We start from the raw sequence: 16,978 nt of genomic DNA on the forward strand, positions 1-16,978 counted from the left end.
CTTTTGTAGGTAGGACTGTAAAAAAATTATGTTTGTATTCTGTGTCCCGCTCTGTCAGAAAATTTTGCACGAATTAGGTGAGTTGAGCCGTCTTTTTGTATTTATGTTGTTAATTATTAGTATATTGAAGAATGAAATTTAGGTTGGTCAGTAGGTCTACAAAATGGATGGATGAATTTGTGGCTGGAATAGGTCCAAACCTGTGTCGGCAGCATTAGTAAAACACATTTTTAAGGTCAAAATTTTACATGGAATAAGTACAGCAAACTAGACACTGAAAGCTCTATGAAAGTGTCACATTATTTTGAGAAAGTCATTCAAATACTAATTTTCAGAGAAAGAGAAAACCTTTTTTTAATCCTTCATTCCAGAAGATATATACACCTGCTGTGACTGTGTCAACCCAGAGGACTCGCTTTAAGCATATGATTCAAAAGTTGAGAGCTGACTAAAACAACTGTTTTAGTCAGGTTTAGGTCACATTTATCACAGTCACATCACTCCTCTTCATGAGCACTCATAAACTGAATTTTTTCTGTTGTGCTGCTGCCCCCTTTTGGACACACCAAATTTTCACAAGAAAAATTTTACAGATTGACTGAAGTGTCTGTTATTCCAAATGGATAATTATAGATCGGACAACTCATGTCAGTAAACTTTCTATGGGGCAACAGGTACAACAGGTCAGAGGGAATTAAGAATCTTCCCCACAATCTGAGAATAGGTACCAAACCCAAATAAAAAATTTTAACGCAGCCACCTCTGCAAAGAGTTGATGTTAAAAAGATATGTGCCTGTTGTAGCTCGATTTTTAAATTTTAGCCATAGATAGCTGAACCAGAACACATCCTCTTAAAATCCGTGCACAAAATGAAAATACAATGATTCAGCAGGAGTTTCCTACACTCAAGCACATGTTGAAAGACCCGATATAGAGCAGCAGAGTGTCTCCAAAAAGAGCGTTCTCCAATAGCTTTGAAAGGATCGATGGAGTTGGCCAGCAGAGCCTCTGTTCACAAAAGCACGGCATGTCCTTCGAGCCGGAATTGAAACAGCGACCTAAGGCTACCTATTGTTGGGCACCTACAGTGCTCCGTTCTACCAACAGCATATTTTCTTTCCGGCAGCTGTGTGGATGCACGTAAGGAGGCTTAACATATGTATCCTTGGACACCTGCAGTTCTCTCCTGTACCACCGGGGTTGCTGCGACCACAACGCAGAGCACTAACCACGACACGATCACGGCCGGTTGCTGCTATTTGTTGTTTGTGGCTTTCCACATTGATGTGATCCAAAACACCTTCATATCTAGTTTTCTCCAGTTTTAGCTTCTCTTCATTGGCTGCCTGTTAAATTCAGAATAGAATTTAAGATTCTTCTCCTCACATGTAAAGCTCTTAATGACCGAGCTGCATCATATCTTAAAGATCTCAATGTAAGATATTTTCCTAACAGAGCACTTTGCTCCCAAACTGCAGGTTTACTTGCTGTTCCAAGAGTTTATAAAAGTACAGTGGGAGGCAGAGCCTTCAGTTATCAGGCCCCTCTCTTGTGCAATAAGCTGCCCGTAAATGTCCGCGAAGCAGACACTTTGCTCCCAAACTGCAGGTTTACTTGCTGTTCCCAGAGTTTCTAAAAGTACAGTGGGAGGCAGAGCCTTCAGTTATCAGGCCCCTCTCTTGTGCAATAAACTGCCCGTAAATGTCCGGGAAGCAGGCACCCTTTCCACTTTTAAGATTAGGCTTAAAACTTTCCTTTTTGATAAAGCTCATAGTTAGGGATGGCTCAGGTGATCCTGAAACATCCCATAGTTAAGCTGCTATAGGCTTAGACTGCTGGGGGGCCTCATCTGTCACACCTTCCCTGACTTTGCTCTCTTTTCCCCCTGTTTAATATCTCAAATGATATTATGTACATGTGACGTTATTGTGGTTATTAACTTGTTTTTCCCTGTTCCAACAGGTATCCTTTGAATGGTGTTACCGTGTTCCCCTCCCCCTCTTTTCCGTCTTCTCAAACCCCAGCTGGTCGAGGCGGATGGCCACCCTTCCTGAGTCTGATTCTGCCAGAGGTTTTTTCCCGTTAAAAGGGAGTCGTTCCTTTCCACAGTCGCCACAGGCATGCTTAGGACGGGAGATTGGACTGAAGACAAGTTTTGGAGCAATCTGTTGGTTTCCTGAGCTAGGATATTGTTTTTGAATTGGCCCTTTATGAATGAATTGGATTATTTTGAAATGAATTCATTGGATTTCATTGGATTATGATAACAATGAATTGAATTCCAATTGGCTTGAATTGGACTATATTATTTAAGTGCCTTGACATGACAATTGTTGTCATTTGGCGCTATATAAATAAAAGTGAATTGAATTGAATTGAACTGAATATCCCAAGGATAGCATATCTAGCTCTGCTTCATGTGGCTGGCAGACATGGATTTTTGTGTTAGGAGCAAAATCATTGAAAGCAGAGTTAAAGAGGAAGACCAACTTTCCTTACAGTGTGGAGTATGCCACATGCGTGGCATCTTTCCGGCGTGATTGTGCTGGGATACCTAGGGAGTAGAGGCTTCATAGTGCTCCTGTTCTGCAGCAGTGGGAGAGTTGAGAGACTAAAACCTATATGCCGAGCTAGCCAGGAGTTGAACCTAGAATCTTCTGATCCGTAGTCAGACGCGTTATCCATTGCGCCACTAGCCCTTCAGACAATGCATGGAGAGCAGCAGAGTCTCTCTAAAAAGAGCGTCATCCAATAGATGTGAATGGATCGATGGCGTTGGCCAGAAGAGATTCTGTTCACAAAAGCACGGCATGTCCTTCGAGCCGGAATTGAACCAGCGACCTAAGGATAACTGTTGTTAGGCACCTACAGTCCTCCGCTCTACCAACTGAGCTATCGAAGGGAATAACAGCATATTTTCTTTCCGTCAGCTGTGTGGATGCACGTAAGGAGGCTTCACATACGTATCCTTGGACACCTGCAGTTCTCTCCTGTACCACCGGGGTTGCTGCGACCACAACGCAGAGCTCTAACCACTACACGATCACGGCCGGTTGCTGCTATTTGTTGTTTGTGGCTTTCCACATTGATGTGATCCAAAACACCTTCATATCTAGTTTTCTCCAGTTTTAGCTTCTCTTCATTGGCTGCCTGTTAAATTCAGAATAGAATTTAAGATTCTTCTCCTCACATGTAAAGCTCTTAATGACCGAGCTGCATCATATCTTAAAGATCTCAATGTAAGATATTTTCCTAACAGAGCACTTTGCTCCCAAACTGCAGGTTTACTTGCTGTTCCAAGAGTTTATAAAAGTACAGTGGGAGGCAGAGCCTTCAGTTATCAGGCCCCTCTCTTGTGCAATAAGCTGCCCGTAAATGTCCGCGAAGCAGACACTTTGCTCCCAAACTGCAGGTTTACTTGCTGTTCCCAGAGTTTCTAAAAGTACAGTGGGAGGCAGAGCCTTCAGTTATCAGGCCCCTCTCTTGTGCAATAAACTGCCCGTAAATGTCCGGGAAGCAGGCACCCTTTCCACTTTTAAGATTAGGCTTAAAACTTTCCTTTTTGATAAAGCTCATAGTTAGGGATGGCTCAGGTGATCCTGAAACATCCCATAGTTAAGCTGCTATAGGCTTAGACTGCTGGGGGGCCTCATCTGTCACACCTTCCCTGACTTTGCTCTCTTTTCCCCCTGTTTAATATCTCAAATGATATTATGTACATGTGACATTATTGTGGTTATTAACTTGTTTTTCCCTGTTCCAACAGGTATCCTTTGAATGGTGTTACCGTGTTCCCCCTCCCCCTCTTTTCCGTCTTCTCAAACCCCAGCTGGTCGAGGCGGATGGCCACCCTTCCTGAGTCTGATTCTGCCAGAGGTTTTTTCCCGTTAAAAGGGAGTCGTTCCTTTCCACAGTCGCCACAGGCATGCTTAGGACGGGAGATTGGACTGAAGACAAGTTTTGGAGCAATCTGTTGGTTTCCTGAGCTAGGATATTGTTTTTGAATTGGCCCTTTATGAATGAATTGGATTATTTTGAAATGAATTAATTGGATTTCATTGGATTATGATAACAATGAATTGAATTCCAATTGGCTTGAATTGGACTATATTATTTAAGTGCCTTGACATGACAATTGTTGTCATTTGGCGCTATATAAATAAAAGTGAATTGAATTGAATTGAACTGAATATCCCAAGGATAGCATATCTAGCTCTGCTGCATGTGGCTGGCAGACATGGATTTTTGTGTTAGGAGCAAAATCATTGAAAGCAGAGTTAAAGAGGAAGACCAACTTTCCTTACAGTGTGGAGTATGCCACATGCGTGGCATCTTTCCGGCGTGATTGTGCTGGGATACCTAGGGAGTAGAGGCTTCATAGTGCTCCTGTTCTGCAGCAGTGGGAGAGTTGAGAGACTAAAACCTATGTGCCGAGCTAGCCAGGAGTTGAACCTAGAATCTTCTGATCCGTAGTCAGATGCGTTATCCATTGCGCCACTAGCCCTTCAGACAATGCATGGAGAGCAGCAGAGTCTCTCTAAAAAGAGCGTCATCCAATAGATGTGAATGGATCGATGGCGTTGGCCAGAAGAGCCTCTGTTCACAAAAGCACGGCATGTCCTTCGAGCCGGAATTGAACCAGCGACCTAAGGATAACTGTTGTTAGGCACTTACAGTCCTCCGCTCTACCAACTGAGCTATCGAAGGGAATAACAGCATATTTTCTTTCCGTCAGCTGTGTGGATGCACGTAAGGAGGCTTCACATACGTATCCTTGGACACCTGCAGTTCTCTCCTGTACCACCGGGGTTGCTGCGACCACAACGCAGAGCTCTAACCACTACACGATCACGGCCGGTTGCTGCTATTTGTTGTTTGTGGCTTTCCACATTGATGTGATCCAAAACACCTTCATATCTAGTTTTCTCCAGTTTTAGCTTCTCTTCATTGGCTGCCTGTTAAATTCAGAATAGAATTTAAGATTCTTCTCCTCACATGTAAAGCTCTTAATGACCGAGCTGCATCATATCTTAAAGATCTCAATGTAAGATATTTTCCTAACAGAGCACTTTGCTCCCAAACTGCAGGTTTACTTGCTGTTCCAAGAGTTTATAAAAGTACAGTGGGAGGCAGAGCCTTCAGTTATCAGGCCCCTCTCTTGTGCAATAAGCTGCCCGTAAATGTCCGCGAAGCAGACACTTTGCTCCCAAACTGCAGGTTTACTTGCTGTTCCCAGAGTTTCTAAAAGTACAGTGGGAGGCAGAGCCTTCAGTTATCAGGCCCCTCTCTTGTGCAATAAACTGCCCGTAAATGTCCGGGAAGCAGGCACCCTTTCCACTTTTAAGATTAGGCTTAAAACTTTCCTTTTTGATAAAGCTCATAGTTAGGGATGGCTCAGGTGATCCTGAAACATCCCATAGTTAAGCTGCTATAGGCTTAGACTGCTGGGGGGCCTCATCTGTCACACCTTCCCTGACTTTGCTCTCTTTTCCCCCTGTTTAATATCTCAAATGATATTATGTACATGTGACGTTATTGTGGTTATTAACTTGTTTTTCCCTGTTCCAACAGGTATCCTTTGAATGGTGTTACCGTGTTCCCCTCCCCCTCTTTTCCGTCTTCTCAAACCCCAGCTGGTCGAGGCGGATGGCCACCCTTCCTGAGTCTGATTCTGCCAGAGGTTTTTTCCCGTTAAAAGGGAGTCGTTCCTTTCCACAGTCGCCACAGGCATGCTTAGGACGGGAGATTGGACTGAAGACAAGTTTTGGAGCAATCTGTTGGTTTCCTGAGCTAGGATATTGTTTTTGAATTGGCCCTTTATGAATGAATTGGATTATTTTGAAATGAATTCATTGGATTTCATTGGATTATGATAACAATGAATTGAATTCCAATTGGCTTGAATTGGACTATATTATTTAAGTGCCTTGACATGACAATTGTTGTCATTTGGCGCTATATAAATAAAAGTGAATTGAATTGAATTGAACTGAATATCCCAAGGATAGCATATCTAGCTCTGCTGCATGTGGCTGGCAGACATGGATTTTTGTGTTAGGAGCAAAATCATTGAAAGCAGAGGTAAAGAGGAAGACCAACTTTCCTTACGGTGTGGAGTATGCCACATGCGTGGCATCTTTCCGGCGTGATTGTGCTGGGATACCCAGGGAGTAGAGGCTTCATAGTGCTCCTGTTCTGCAGCAGTGGGAGAGTTGAGAGACTAAAACCTATGTGCCGAGCTAGCCAGGAGTTGAACCTAGAATCTTCTGATCCGTAGTCAGACGCGTTATCCATTGCGCCACTAGCCCTTCAGACAATGCATGGAGAGCAGCAGAGTCTCTCTAAAAAGAGCGTCATCCAATAGATGTGAAAGGATCGACGGCGTTGGCCAGAAGAGCCTCTGTTCACAAAAGCACGGCATGTCCTTCGAGCCGGAATTGAACCAGCGACCTAAGGATAACTGTTGTTAGGCACCTACAGTCCTCCGCTCTACCAACTGAGCTATCGAAGGGAATAACAGCATATTTTCTTTCCGTCAGCTGTGTGGATGCACGTAAGGAGGCTTCACATATGTATCCTTGGACACCTGCAGTTCTCTCCTGTACCACCGGGGTTGCTGCGACCACAACGCAGAGCACTAACCACTACACGATCACGGCCGGTTGCTGCTATTTGTTGTTTGTGGCTTTCCACATTGATGTGATCCAAAACACCTTCATATCTAGTTTTCTCCAGTTTTAGCTTCTCTTCATTGGCTGCCTGTTAAATTCAGAATAGAATTTAAGATTCTTCTCCTCACATGTAAAGCTCTTAATGACCGAGCTGCATCATATCTTAAAGATCTCAATGTAAGATATTTTCCTAACAGAGCACTTTGCTCCCAAACTGCAGGTTTACTTGCTGTTCCAAGAGTTTATAAAAGTACAGTGGGAGGCAGAGCCTTCAGTTATCAGGCCCCTCTCTTGTGCAATAAGCTGCCCGTAAATGTCCGCGAAGCAGACACTTTGCTCCCAAACTGCAGGTTTACTTGCTGTTCCCAGAGTTTCTAAAAGTACAGTGGGAGGCAGAGCCTTCAGTTATCAGGCCCCTCTCTTGTGCAATAAACTGCCCGTAAATGTCCGGGAAGCAGGCACCCTTTCCACTTTTAAGATTAGGCTTAAAACTTTCCTTTTTGATAAAGCTCATAGTTAGGGATGGCTCAGGTGATCCTGAAACATCCCATAGTTAAGCTGCTATAGGCTTAGACTGCTGGGGGGCCTCATCTGTCACACCTTCCCTGACTTTGCTCTCTTTTCCCCCTGTTTAATATCTCAAATGATATTATGTACATGTGACATTATTGTGGTTATTAACTTGTTTTTCCCTGTTCCAACAGGTATCCTTTGAATGGTGTTACCGTGTTCCCCCTCCCCCTCTTTTCCGTCTTCTCAAACCCCAGCTGGTCGAGGCGGATGGCCACCCTTCCTGAGTCTGATTCTGCCAGAGGTTTTTTCCCGTTAAAAGGGAGTCGTTCCTTTCCACAGTCGCCACAGGCATGCTTAGGACGGGAGATTGGACTGAAGACAAGTTTTGGAGCAATCTGTTGGTTTCCTGAGCTAGGATATTGTTTTTGAATTGGCCCTTTATGAATGAATTGGATTATTTTGAAATGAATTCATTGGATTATTTTGAAATGAATTCATTGGATTTCATTGGATTATGATAACAATGAATTGAATTCCAATTGGCTTGAATTGGACTATATTATTTAAGTGCCTTGACATGACAATTGTTGTCATTTGGCGCTATATAAATAAAAGTGAATTGAATTGAATTGAACTGAATATCCCAAGGATAGCATATCTAGCTCTGCTGCATGTGGCTGGCAGACATGGATTTTTGTGTTAGGAGCAAAATCATTGAAAGCAGAGTTAAAGAGGAAGACCAACTTTCCTTACAGTGTGGAGTATGCCACATGCGTGGCATCTTTCCGGCGTGATTGTGCTGGGATACCCAGGGAGTAGAGGCTTCATAGTGCTCCTGTTCTGCAGCAGTGGGAGAGTTGAGAGACTAAAACCTATGTGCCAAGCTAGCCAGGAGTTGAACCTAGAATCTTCTGATCCGTAGTCAGACGCTTTATCCATTGCGCCACTAGCCCTTCAGACAATGCATGGAGAGCAGCAGAGTTTCTCTAAAAAGAGCGTCATCCAATAGATGTGAAAGGATCGATGGCGTTGGCCAGAAGAGCCTCTGTTCACAAAAGCACGGCGTGTCCTTCGAGCCGGAATTGAACCAGCGACCTAAGGATAACTGTTGTTAGGCACCTACAGTCCTCCGCTCTACCAACTGAGCTATCGAAGGGAATAACAGCATATTTTCTTTCCGTCAGCTGTGTGGATGCACGTAAGGAGGCTTCACATATGTATCCTTGGACACCTGCAGTTCTCTCCTGTACCACCGGGGTTGCTGCGACCACAACGCAGAGCACTAACCACTACACGATCACGGCCGGTTGCTGCTATTTGTTGTTTGTGGCTTTCCACATTGATGTGATCCAAAACACCTTCATATCTAGTTTTCTCCAGTTTTAGCTTCTCTTCATTGGCTGCCTGTTAAATTCAGAATAGAATTTAAGATTCTTCTCCTCACATGTAAAGCTCTTAATGACCGAGCTGCATCATATCTTAAAGATCTCAATGTAAGATATTTTCCTAACAGAGCACTTTGCTCCCAAACTGCAGGTTTACTTGCTGTTCCAAGAGTTTATAAAAGTACAGTGGGAGGCAGAGCCTTCAGTTATCAGGCCCCTCTCTTGTGCAATAAGCTGCCCGTAAATGTCCGCGAAGCAGACACTTTGCTCCCAAACTGCAGGTTTACTTGCTGTTCCCAGAGTTTCTAAAATTACAGTGGGAGGCAGAGCCTTCAGTTATCAGGCCCCTCTCTTGTGCAATAAACTGCCCGTAAATGTCCGCGAAGCAGACACTTTGCTCCCAAACTGCAGGTTTACTTGCTGTTCCCAGAGTTTCTAAAAGTACAGTGGGAGGCAGAGCCTTCAGTTATCAGGCCCCTCTCTTGTGCAATAAACTGCCCGTAAATGTCCGGGAAGCAGGCACCCTTTCCACTTTTAAGATTAGGCTTAAAACTTTCCTTTTTGATAAAGCTCATAGTTAGGGATGGCTCAGGTGATCCTGAAACATCCCATAGTTAAGCTGCTATAGGCTTAGACTGCTGGGGGGCCTCATCTGTCACACCTTCCCTGACTTTGCTCTCTTTTCCCCCTGTTTAATATCTCAAATGATATTATGTACATGTGACGTTATTGTGGTTATTAACTTGTTTTTCCCTGTTCCAACAGGTATCCTTTGAATGGTGTTACCGTGTTCCCCTCCCCCTCTTTTCCGTCTTCTCAAACCCCAGCTGGTCGAGGCGGATGGCCACCCTTCCTGAGTCTGATTCTGCCAGAGGTTTTTTCCCGTTAAAAGGGAGTCGTTCCTTTCCACAGTCGCCACAGGCATGCTTAGGACGGGAGATTGGACTGAAGACAAGTTTTGGAGCAATCTGTTGGTTTCCTGAGCTAGGATATTGTTTTTGAATTGGCCCTTTATGAATGAATTGGATTATTTTGAAATGAATTCATTGGATTTCATTGGATTATGATAACAATGAATTGAATTCCAATTGGCTTGAATTGGACTATATTATTTAAGTGCCTTGACATGACAATTGTTGTCATTTGGCGCTATATAAATAAAAGTGAATTGAATTGAATTGAACTGAATATCCCAAGGATAGCATATCTAGCTCTGCTGCATGTGGCTGGCAGACATGGATTTTTGTGTTAGGAGCAAAATCATTGAAAGCAGAGGTAAAGAGGAAGACCAACTTTCCTTACGGTGTGGAGTCTGCCACATGCGTGGCATCTTTCCGGCGTGATTGTGCTGGGATACCCAGGGAGTAGAGGCTTCATAGTGCTCCTGTTCTGCAGCAGTGGGAGAGTTGAGAGACTAAAACCTATGTGCCGAGCTAGCCAGGAGTTGAACCTAGAATCTTCTGATCCGTAGTCAGACGCGTTATCCATTGCGCCACTAGCCCTTCAGACAATGCATGGAGAGCAGCAGAGTCTCTCTAAAAAGAGCGTCATCCAATAGATGTGAAAGGATCGACGGCGTTGGCCAGAAGAGCCTCTGTTCACAAAAGCACGGCATGTCCTTCGAGCCGGAATTGAACCAGCGACCTAAGGATAACTGTTGTTAGGCACCTACAGTCCTCCGCTCTACCAACTGAGCTATCGAAGGGAATAACAGCATATTTTCTTTCCGTCAGCTGTGTGGATGCACGTAAGGAGGCTTCACATATGTATCCTTGGACACCTGCAGTTCTCTCCTGTACCACCGGGGTTGCTGCGACCACAACGCAGAGCACTAACCACTACACGATCACGGCCGGTTGCTGCTATTTGTTGTTTGTGGCTTTCCACATTGATGTGATCCAAAACACCTTCATATCTAGTTTTCTCCAGTTTTAGCTTCTCTTCATTGGCTGCCTGTTAAATTCAGAATAGAATTTAAGATTCTTCTCCTCACATGTAAAGCTCTTAATGACCGAGCTGCATCATATCTTAAAGATCTCAATGTAAGATATTTTCCTAACAGAGCACTTTGCTCCCAAACTGCAGGTTTACTTGCTGTTCCAAGAGTTTATAAAAGTACAGTGGGAGGCAGAGCCTTCAGTTATCAGGCCCATCTCTTGTGCAATAAGCTGCCCGTAAATGTCCGCGAAGCAGACACTTTGCTCCCAAACTGCAGGTTTACTTGCTGTTCCCAGAGTTTCTAAAATTACAGTGGGAGGCAGAGCCTTCAGTTATCAGGCCCCTCTCTTGTGCAATAAACTGCCCGTAAATGTCCGGGAAGCAGGCACCCTTTCCACTTTTAAGATTAGGCTTAAAACTTTCCTTTTTGATAAAGCTCATAGTTAGGGATGGCTCAGGTGATCCTGAAACATCCCATAGTTAAGCTGCTATAGGCTTAGACTGCTGGGGGGGCTCATCTGTCACACCTTCCCTGACTTTGCTCTCTTTTCCCCCTGTTTAATATCTCAAATGATATTATGTACATGTGACATTATTGTGGTTATTAACTTGTTTTTCCCTGTTCCAACAGGTATCCTTTGAATGGTGTTACCGTGTTCCCCCTCCCCCTCTTTTCCGTCTTCTCAAACCCCAGCTGGTCGAGGCGGATGGCCACCCTTCCTGAGTCTGATTCTGCCAGAGGTTTTTTCCCGTTAAAAGGGAGTCTTTCCTTTCCACAGTCGCCACATGCATGCTTAGGACGGGAGATTGGACTGAAGACAAGTTTTGGAGCAATCTGTTGGTTTCCTGAGCTAGGATATTGTTTTTGAATTGGCCCTTTATGAATGAATTGGATTATTTTGAAATGAATTCATTGGATTTCATTGGATTATGATAACAATGAATTGAATTCCAATTGGCTTGAATTGGACTATATTATTTAAGTGCCTTGACATGACAATTGTTGTCATTTGGCGCTATATAAATAAAAGTGAATTGAATTGAATTGAACTGAATATCCCAAGGATAGCATATCTAGCTCTGCTGCATGTGGCTGGCAGACATGGATTTTTGTGTTAGGAGCAAAATCATTGAAAGCAGAGTTAAAGAGGAAGACCAACTTTCCTTACAGTGTGGAGTATGCCACATGCGTGGCATCTTTCCGGCGTGATTGTGCTGGGATACCCAGGGAGTAGAGGCTTCATAGTGCTCCTGTTCTGCAGCAGTGGGAGAGTTGAGAGACTAAAACCTATGTGCCGAGCTAGCCAGGAGTTGAACCTAGAATCTTCTGATCCGTAGTCAGACGCGTTATCCATTGCGCCACTAGCCCTTCAGACAATGCATGGAGAGCAGCAGAGTCTCTCTAAAAAGAGCGTCATCCAATAGATGTGAAAGGATCGACGGCGTTGGCCAGAAGAGCCTCTGTTCACAAAAGCACGGCATGTCCTTCGAGCCGGAATTGAACCAGCGACCTAAGGATAACTGTTGTTAGGCACCTACAGTCCTCCGCTCTACCAACTGAGCTATCGAAGGGAATAACAGCATATTTTCTTTCCGTCAGCTGTGTGGATGCACGTAAGGAGGCTTCACATATGTATCCTTGGACACCTGCAGTTCTCTCCTGTACCACCGGGGTTGCTGCGACCACAACGCAGAGCACTAACCACTACACGATCACGGCCGGTTGCTGCTATTTGTTGTTTGTGGCTTTCCACATTGATGTGATCCAAAACACCTTCATATCTAGTTTTCTCCAGTTTTAGCTTCTCTTCATTGGCTGCCTGTTAAATTCAGAATAGAATTTAAGATTCTTCTCCTCACATGTAAAGCTCTTAATGACCGAGCTGCATCATATCTTAAAGATCTCAATGTAAGATATTTTCCTAACAGAGCACTTTGCTCCCAAACTGCAGGTTTACTTGCTGTTCCAAGAGTTTATAAAAGTACAGTGGGAGGCAGAGCCTTCAGTTATCAGGCCCATCTCTTGTGCAATAAGCTGCCCGTAAATGTCCGCGAAGCAGACACTTTGCTCCCAAACTGCAGGTTTACTTGCTGTTCCCAGAGTTTCTAAAATTACAGTGGGAGGCAGAGCCTTCAGTTATCAGGCCCCTCTCTTGTGCAATAAACTGCCCGTAAATGTCCGGGAAGCAGGCACCCTTTCCACTTTTAAGATTAGGCTTAAAACTTTCCTTTTTGATAAAGCTCATAGTTAGGGATGGCTCAGGTGATCCTGAAACATCCCATAGTTAAGCTGCTATAGGCTTAGACTGCTGGGGGGGCTCATCTGTCACACCTTCCCTGACTTTGCTCTCTTTTCCCCCTGTTTAATATCTCAAATGATATTATGTACATGTGACATTATTGTGGTTATTAACTTGTTTTTCCCTGTTCCAACAGGTATCCTTTGAATGGTGTTACCGTGTTCCCCCTCCCCCTCTTTTCCGTCTTCTCAAACCCCAGCTGGTCGAGGCGGATGGCCACCCTTCCTGAGTCTGATTCTGCCAGAGGTTTTTTCCCGTTAAAAGGGAGTCTTTCCTTTCCACAGTCGCCACATGCATGCTTAGGACGGGAGATTGGACTGAAGACAAGTTTTGGAGCAATCTGTTGGTTTCCTGAGCTAGGATATTGTTTTTGAATTGGCCCTTTATGAATGAATTGGATTATTTTGAAATGAATTCATTGGATTTCATTGGATTATGATAACAATGAATTGAATTCCAATTGGCTTGAATTGGACTATATTATTTAAGTGCCTTGACATGACAATTGTTGTCATTTGGCGCTATATAAATAAAAGTGAATTGAATTGAATTGAACTGAATATCCCAAGGATAGCATATCTAGCTCTGCTGCATGTGGCTGGCAGACATGGATTTTTGTGTTAGGAGCAAAATCATTGAAAGCAGAGTTAAAGAGGAAGACCAACTTTCCTTACAGTGTGGAGTATGCCACATGCGTGGCATCTTTCCGGCGTGATTGTGCTGGGATACCCCGGGAGTAGAGGCTTCATAGTGCTCCTGTTCTGCAGCAGTGGGAGAGTTGAGAGACTAAAACCTATGTGCCGAGCTAGCCAGGAGTTGAACCTAGAATCTTCTGATCCGTAGTCAGACGCGTTATCCATTGCGCCACTAGCCCTTCAGACAATGCATGGAGAGCAGCAGAGTCTCTCTAAAAAGAGCGTCATCCAATAGATGTGAAAGGATCGACGGCGTTGGCCAGAAGAGCCTCTGTTCACAAAAGCACGGCATGTCCTTCGAGCCGGAATTGAACCAGCGACCTAAGGATAACTGTTGTTAGGCACCTACAGTCCTCCGCTCTACCAACTGAGCTATCGAAGGGAATAACAGCATATTTTCTTTCCGTCAGCTGTGTGGATGCACGTAAGGAGGCTTCACATATGTATCCTTGGACACCTGCAGTTCTCTCCTGTACCACCGGGGTTGCTGCGACCACAACGCAGAGCACTAACCACTACACGATCACGGCCGGTTGCTGCTATTTGTTGTTTGTGGCTTTCCACATTGATGTGATCCAAAACACCTTCATATCTAGTTTTCTCCAGTTTTAGCTTCTCTTCATTGGCTGCCTGTTAAATTCAGAATAGAATTTAAGATTCTTCTCCTCACATGTAAAGCTCTTAATGACCGAGCTGCATCATATCTTAAAGATCTCAATGTAAGATATTTTCCTAACAGAGCACTTTGCTCCCAAACTGCAGGTTTACTTGCTGTTCCAAGAGTTTATAAAAGTACAGTGGGAGGCAGAGCCTTCAGTTATCAGGCCCCTCTCTTGTGCAATAAGCTGCCCGTAAATGTCCGCGAAGCAGACACTTTGCTCCCAAACTGCAGGTTTACTTGCTGTTCCCAGAGTTTCTAAAAGTACAGTGGGAGGCAGAGCCTTCAGTTATCAGGCCCCTCTCTTGTGCAATAAACTGCCCGTAAATGTCCGGGAAGCAGGCACCCTTTCCACTTTTAAGATTAGGCTTAAAACTTTCCTTTTTGATAAAGCTCATAGTTAGGGATGGCTCAGGTGATCCTGAAACATCCCATAGTAAAGCTGCTATAGGCTTAGACTGCTGGGGGGCCTCATCTGTCACACCTTCCCTGACTTTGCTCTCTTTTCCCCCTGTTTAATATCTCAAATGATATTATGTACATGTGACATTATTGTGGTTATTAACTTGTTTTTCCCTGTTCCAACAGGTATCCTTTGAATGGTGTTACCGTGTTCCCCCTCCCCCTCTTTTCCGTCTTCTCAAACCCCAGCTGGTCGAGGCGGATGGCCACCCTTCCTGAGTCTGATTCTGCCAGAGGTTTTTTCCCGTTAAAAGGGAGTCTTTCCTTTCCACAGTCGCCACATGCATGCTTAGGACGGGAGATTGGACTGAAGACAAGTTTTGGAGCAATCTGTTGGTTTCCTGAGCTAGGATATTGTTTTTGAATTGGCCCTTTATGAATGAATTGGATTATTTTGAAATGAATTCATTGGATTTCATTGGATTATGATAACAATGAATTGAATTCCAATTGGCTTGAATTGGACTATATTATTTAAGTGCCTTGACATGACAATTGTTGTCATTTGGCGCTATATAAATAAAAGTGAATTGAATTGAATTGAACTGAATATCCCAAGGATAGCATATCTAGCTCTGCTGCATGTGGCTGGCAGACATGGATTTTTGTGTTAGGAGCAAAATCATTGAAAGCAGAGTTAAAGAGGAAGACCAACTTTCCTTACAGTGTGGAGTATGCCACCTGCGTGGCATCTTTCCGGCGTGATTGTGCTGGGATACCCAGGGAGTAGAGGCTTCATAGTGCTCCTGTTCTGCAGCAGTGGGAGAGTTGATAGACTAAAACCTATGTGCCGAGCTAGCCAGGAGTTGAACCTAGAATCTTCTGATCCGTAGTCAGACGCGTTATCCATTGCGCCACTAGCCCTTCAGACAATGCATGGAGAGCAGCAGAGTCTCTCTAAAAAGAGCGTCATCCAATAGATGTGAAAGGATCGACGGCGTTGGCCAGAAGAGCCTCTGTTCACAAAAGCACGGCATGTCCTTCGAGCCGGAATTGAACCAGCGACCTAAGGATAACTGTTGTTAGGCACCTACAGTCCTCCGCTCTACCAACTGAGCTATCGAAGGGAATAACAGCATATTTTCTTTCCGTCAGCTGTGTGGATGCACGTAAGGAGGCTTCACATATGTATCCTTGGACACCTGCAGTTCTCTCCTGTACCACCGGGGTTGCTGCGACCACAACGCAGAGCTCTAACCACTACACGATCACGGCCGGTTGCTGCTATTTGTTGTTTGTGGCTTTCCACATTGATGTGATCCAAAACACCTTCATATCTAGTTTTCTCCAGTTTTAGCTTCTCTTCATTGGCTGCCTGTTAAATTCAGAATAGAATTTAAGATTCTTCTCCTCACATGTAAAGCTCTTAATGACCGAGCTGCATCATATCTTAAAGATCTCAATGTAAGATATTTTCCTAACAGAGCACTTTGCTCCCAAACTGCAGGTTTACTTGCTGTTCCAAGAGTTTATAAAAGTACAGTGGGAGGCAGAGCCTTCAGTTATCAGGCCCCTCTCTTGTGCAATAAGCTGCCCGTAAATGTCCGCGAAGCAGACACTTTGCTCCCAAACTGCAGGTTTACTTGCTGTTCCCAGAGTTTCTAAAAGTACAGTGGGAGGCAGAGCCTTCAGTTATCAGGCCCCTCTCTTGTGCAATAAACTGCCCGTAAATGTCCGGGAAGCAGGCACCCTTTCCACTTTTAAGATTAGGCTTAAAACTTTCCTTTTTGATAAAGCTCATAGTTAGGGATGGCTCAGGTGATCCTGAAACATCCCATAGTTAAGCTGCTATAGGCTTAGACTGCTGGGGGGGCTCATCTGTCACACCTTCCCTGACTTTGCTCTCTTTTCCCCCTGTTTAATATCTCAAATGATATTATGTACATGTGACATTATTGTGGTTATTAACTTGTTTTTCCCTGTTCCAACAGGTATCCTTTGAATGGTGTTACCGTGTTCCCCCTCCCCCTCTTTTCCGTCTTCTCAAACCCCAGCTGGTCGAGGCGGATGGCCACCCTTCCTGAGTCTGATTCTGCCAGAGGTTTTTTCCCGTTAAAAGGGAGTCTTTCCTTTCCACAGTCGCCACATGCATGCTTAGGACGGGAGATTGGACTGAAGACAAGTTTTGGAGCAATCTGTTGGTTTCCTGAGCTAGGATATTGTTTTTGAATTGGCCCTTTATGAATGAATTGGATTATTTTGAAATGAATTCATTGGATTTCATTGGATTATGATAACAATGAATTGAATTCCAATTGGCTTGAATTGGACTATATTATTTAAGTGCCTTGACATGACAATTGTTGTCATTTGGCGCTATATAAATAAAAGTGAATTGAATTGAATTGAACTGAA

The 16,978-nt window shown here is 44.2% G+C and overlaps 15 non-coding genes across 15 annotated transcripts; all 15 read right to left on the reverse strand.

The window, feature by feature from the left end:
- Positions 1–2,627: 2,627 nt before the first annotated feature.
- Positions 2,628–2,700, reverse strand: trnar-acg (transfer RNA arginine (anticodon ACG)). The gene has a single exon. It is a non-coding gene; the product is annotated as a tRNA-Arg (tRNA).
- Positions 2,701–2,814: 114 nt separating this feature from the next.
- trnay-gua (transfer RNA tyrosine (anticodon GUA)) lies at positions 2,815–2,903 on the reverse strand. Its single transcript is given in 2 exon segments — positions 2,815–2,850; positions 2,867–2,903. It is a non-coding gene; the product is annotated as a tRNA-Tyr (tRNA).
- A 1,529-nt stretch (positions 2,904–4,432) lies between these two features.
- On the reverse strand, positions 4,433–4,505 carry trnar-acg (transfer RNA arginine (anticodon ACG)). Its single transcript has one exon. It is a non-coding gene; the product is annotated as a tRNA-Arg (tRNA).
- A 114-nt stretch (positions 4,506–4,619) lies between these two features.
- trnay-gua (transfer RNA tyrosine (anticodon GUA)) lies at positions 4,620–4,708 on the reverse strand. The gene is given in 2 exon segments: positions 4,620–4,655; positions 4,672–4,708. It is a non-coding gene; the product is annotated as a tRNA-Tyr (tRNA).
- Positions 4,709–6,236: 1,528 nt separating this feature from the next.
- Positions 6,237–6,309, reverse strand: trnar-acg (transfer RNA arginine (anticodon ACG)). The gene has a single exon. It is a non-coding gene; the product is annotated as a tRNA-Arg (tRNA).
- A 114-nt stretch (positions 6,310–6,423) lies between these two features.
- On the reverse strand, positions 6,424–6,512 carry trnay-gua (transfer RNA tyrosine (anticodon GUA)). The gene is given in 2 exon segments: positions 6,424–6,459; positions 6,476–6,512. It is a non-coding gene; the product is annotated as a tRNA-Tyr (tRNA).
- A 1,740-nt stretch (positions 6,513–8,252) lies between these two features.
- trnay-gua (transfer RNA tyrosine (anticodon GUA)) lies at positions 8,253–8,341 on the reverse strand. The gene is given in 2 exon segments: positions 8,253–8,288; positions 8,305–8,341. It is a non-coding gene; the product is annotated as a tRNA-Tyr (tRNA).
- Positions 8,342–9,999: 1,658 nt separating this feature from the next.
- On the reverse strand, positions 10,000–10,072 carry trnar-acg (transfer RNA arginine (anticodon ACG)). The gene has a single exon. It is a non-coding gene; the product is annotated as a tRNA-Arg (tRNA).
- A 114-nt stretch (positions 10,073–10,186) lies between these two features.
- On the reverse strand, positions 10,187–10,275 carry trnay-gua (transfer RNA tyrosine (anticodon GUA)). The gene is given in 2 exon segments: positions 10,187–10,222; positions 10,239–10,275. It is a non-coding gene; the product is annotated as a tRNA-Tyr (tRNA).
- Positions 10,276–11,804: 1,529 nt separating this feature from the next.
- On the reverse strand, positions 11,805–11,877 carry trnar-acg (transfer RNA arginine (anticodon ACG)). Its single transcript has one exon. It is a non-coding gene; the product is annotated as a tRNA-Arg (tRNA).
- A 114-nt stretch (positions 11,878–11,991) lies between these two features.
- Positions 11,992–12,080, reverse strand: trnay-gua (transfer RNA tyrosine (anticodon GUA)). The gene is given in 2 exon segments: positions 11,992–12,027; positions 12,044–12,080. It is a non-coding gene; the product is annotated as a tRNA-Tyr (tRNA).
- Positions 12,081–13,609: 1,529 nt separating this feature from the next.
- Positions 13,610–13,682, reverse strand: trnar-acg (transfer RNA arginine (anticodon ACG)). Its single transcript has one exon. It is a non-coding gene; the product is annotated as a tRNA-Arg (tRNA).
- Positions 13,683–13,796: 114 nt separating this feature from the next.
- trnay-gua (transfer RNA tyrosine (anticodon GUA)) lies at positions 13,797–13,885 on the reverse strand. Its single transcript is given in 2 exon segments — positions 13,797–13,832; positions 13,849–13,885. It is a non-coding gene; the product is annotated as a tRNA-Tyr (tRNA).
- Positions 13,886–15,414: 1,529 nt separating this feature from the next.
- On the reverse strand, positions 15,415–15,487 carry trnar-acg (transfer RNA arginine (anticodon ACG)). The gene has a single exon. It is a non-coding gene; the product is annotated as a tRNA-Arg (tRNA).
- A 114-nt stretch (positions 15,488–15,601) lies between these two features.
- trnay-gua (transfer RNA tyrosine (anticodon GUA)) lies at positions 15,602–15,690 on the reverse strand. The gene is given in 2 exon segments: positions 15,602–15,637; positions 15,654–15,690. It is a non-coding gene; the product is annotated as a tRNA-Tyr (tRNA).
- Positions 15,691–16,978: the final 1,288 nt, after the last annotated feature.

The sequence above is a fragment of the Leuresthes tenuis genome, unplaced genomic scaffold (assembly GCF_036924035.1).
Source record: "Leuresthes tenuis unplaced genomic scaffold, fLeuTen1.0.hap1 SCAF_21, whole genome shotgun sequence".
NCBI lineage: Eukaryota > Metazoa > Chordata > Actinopteri > Atheriniformes > Atherinopsidae > Leuresthes > Leuresthes tenuis.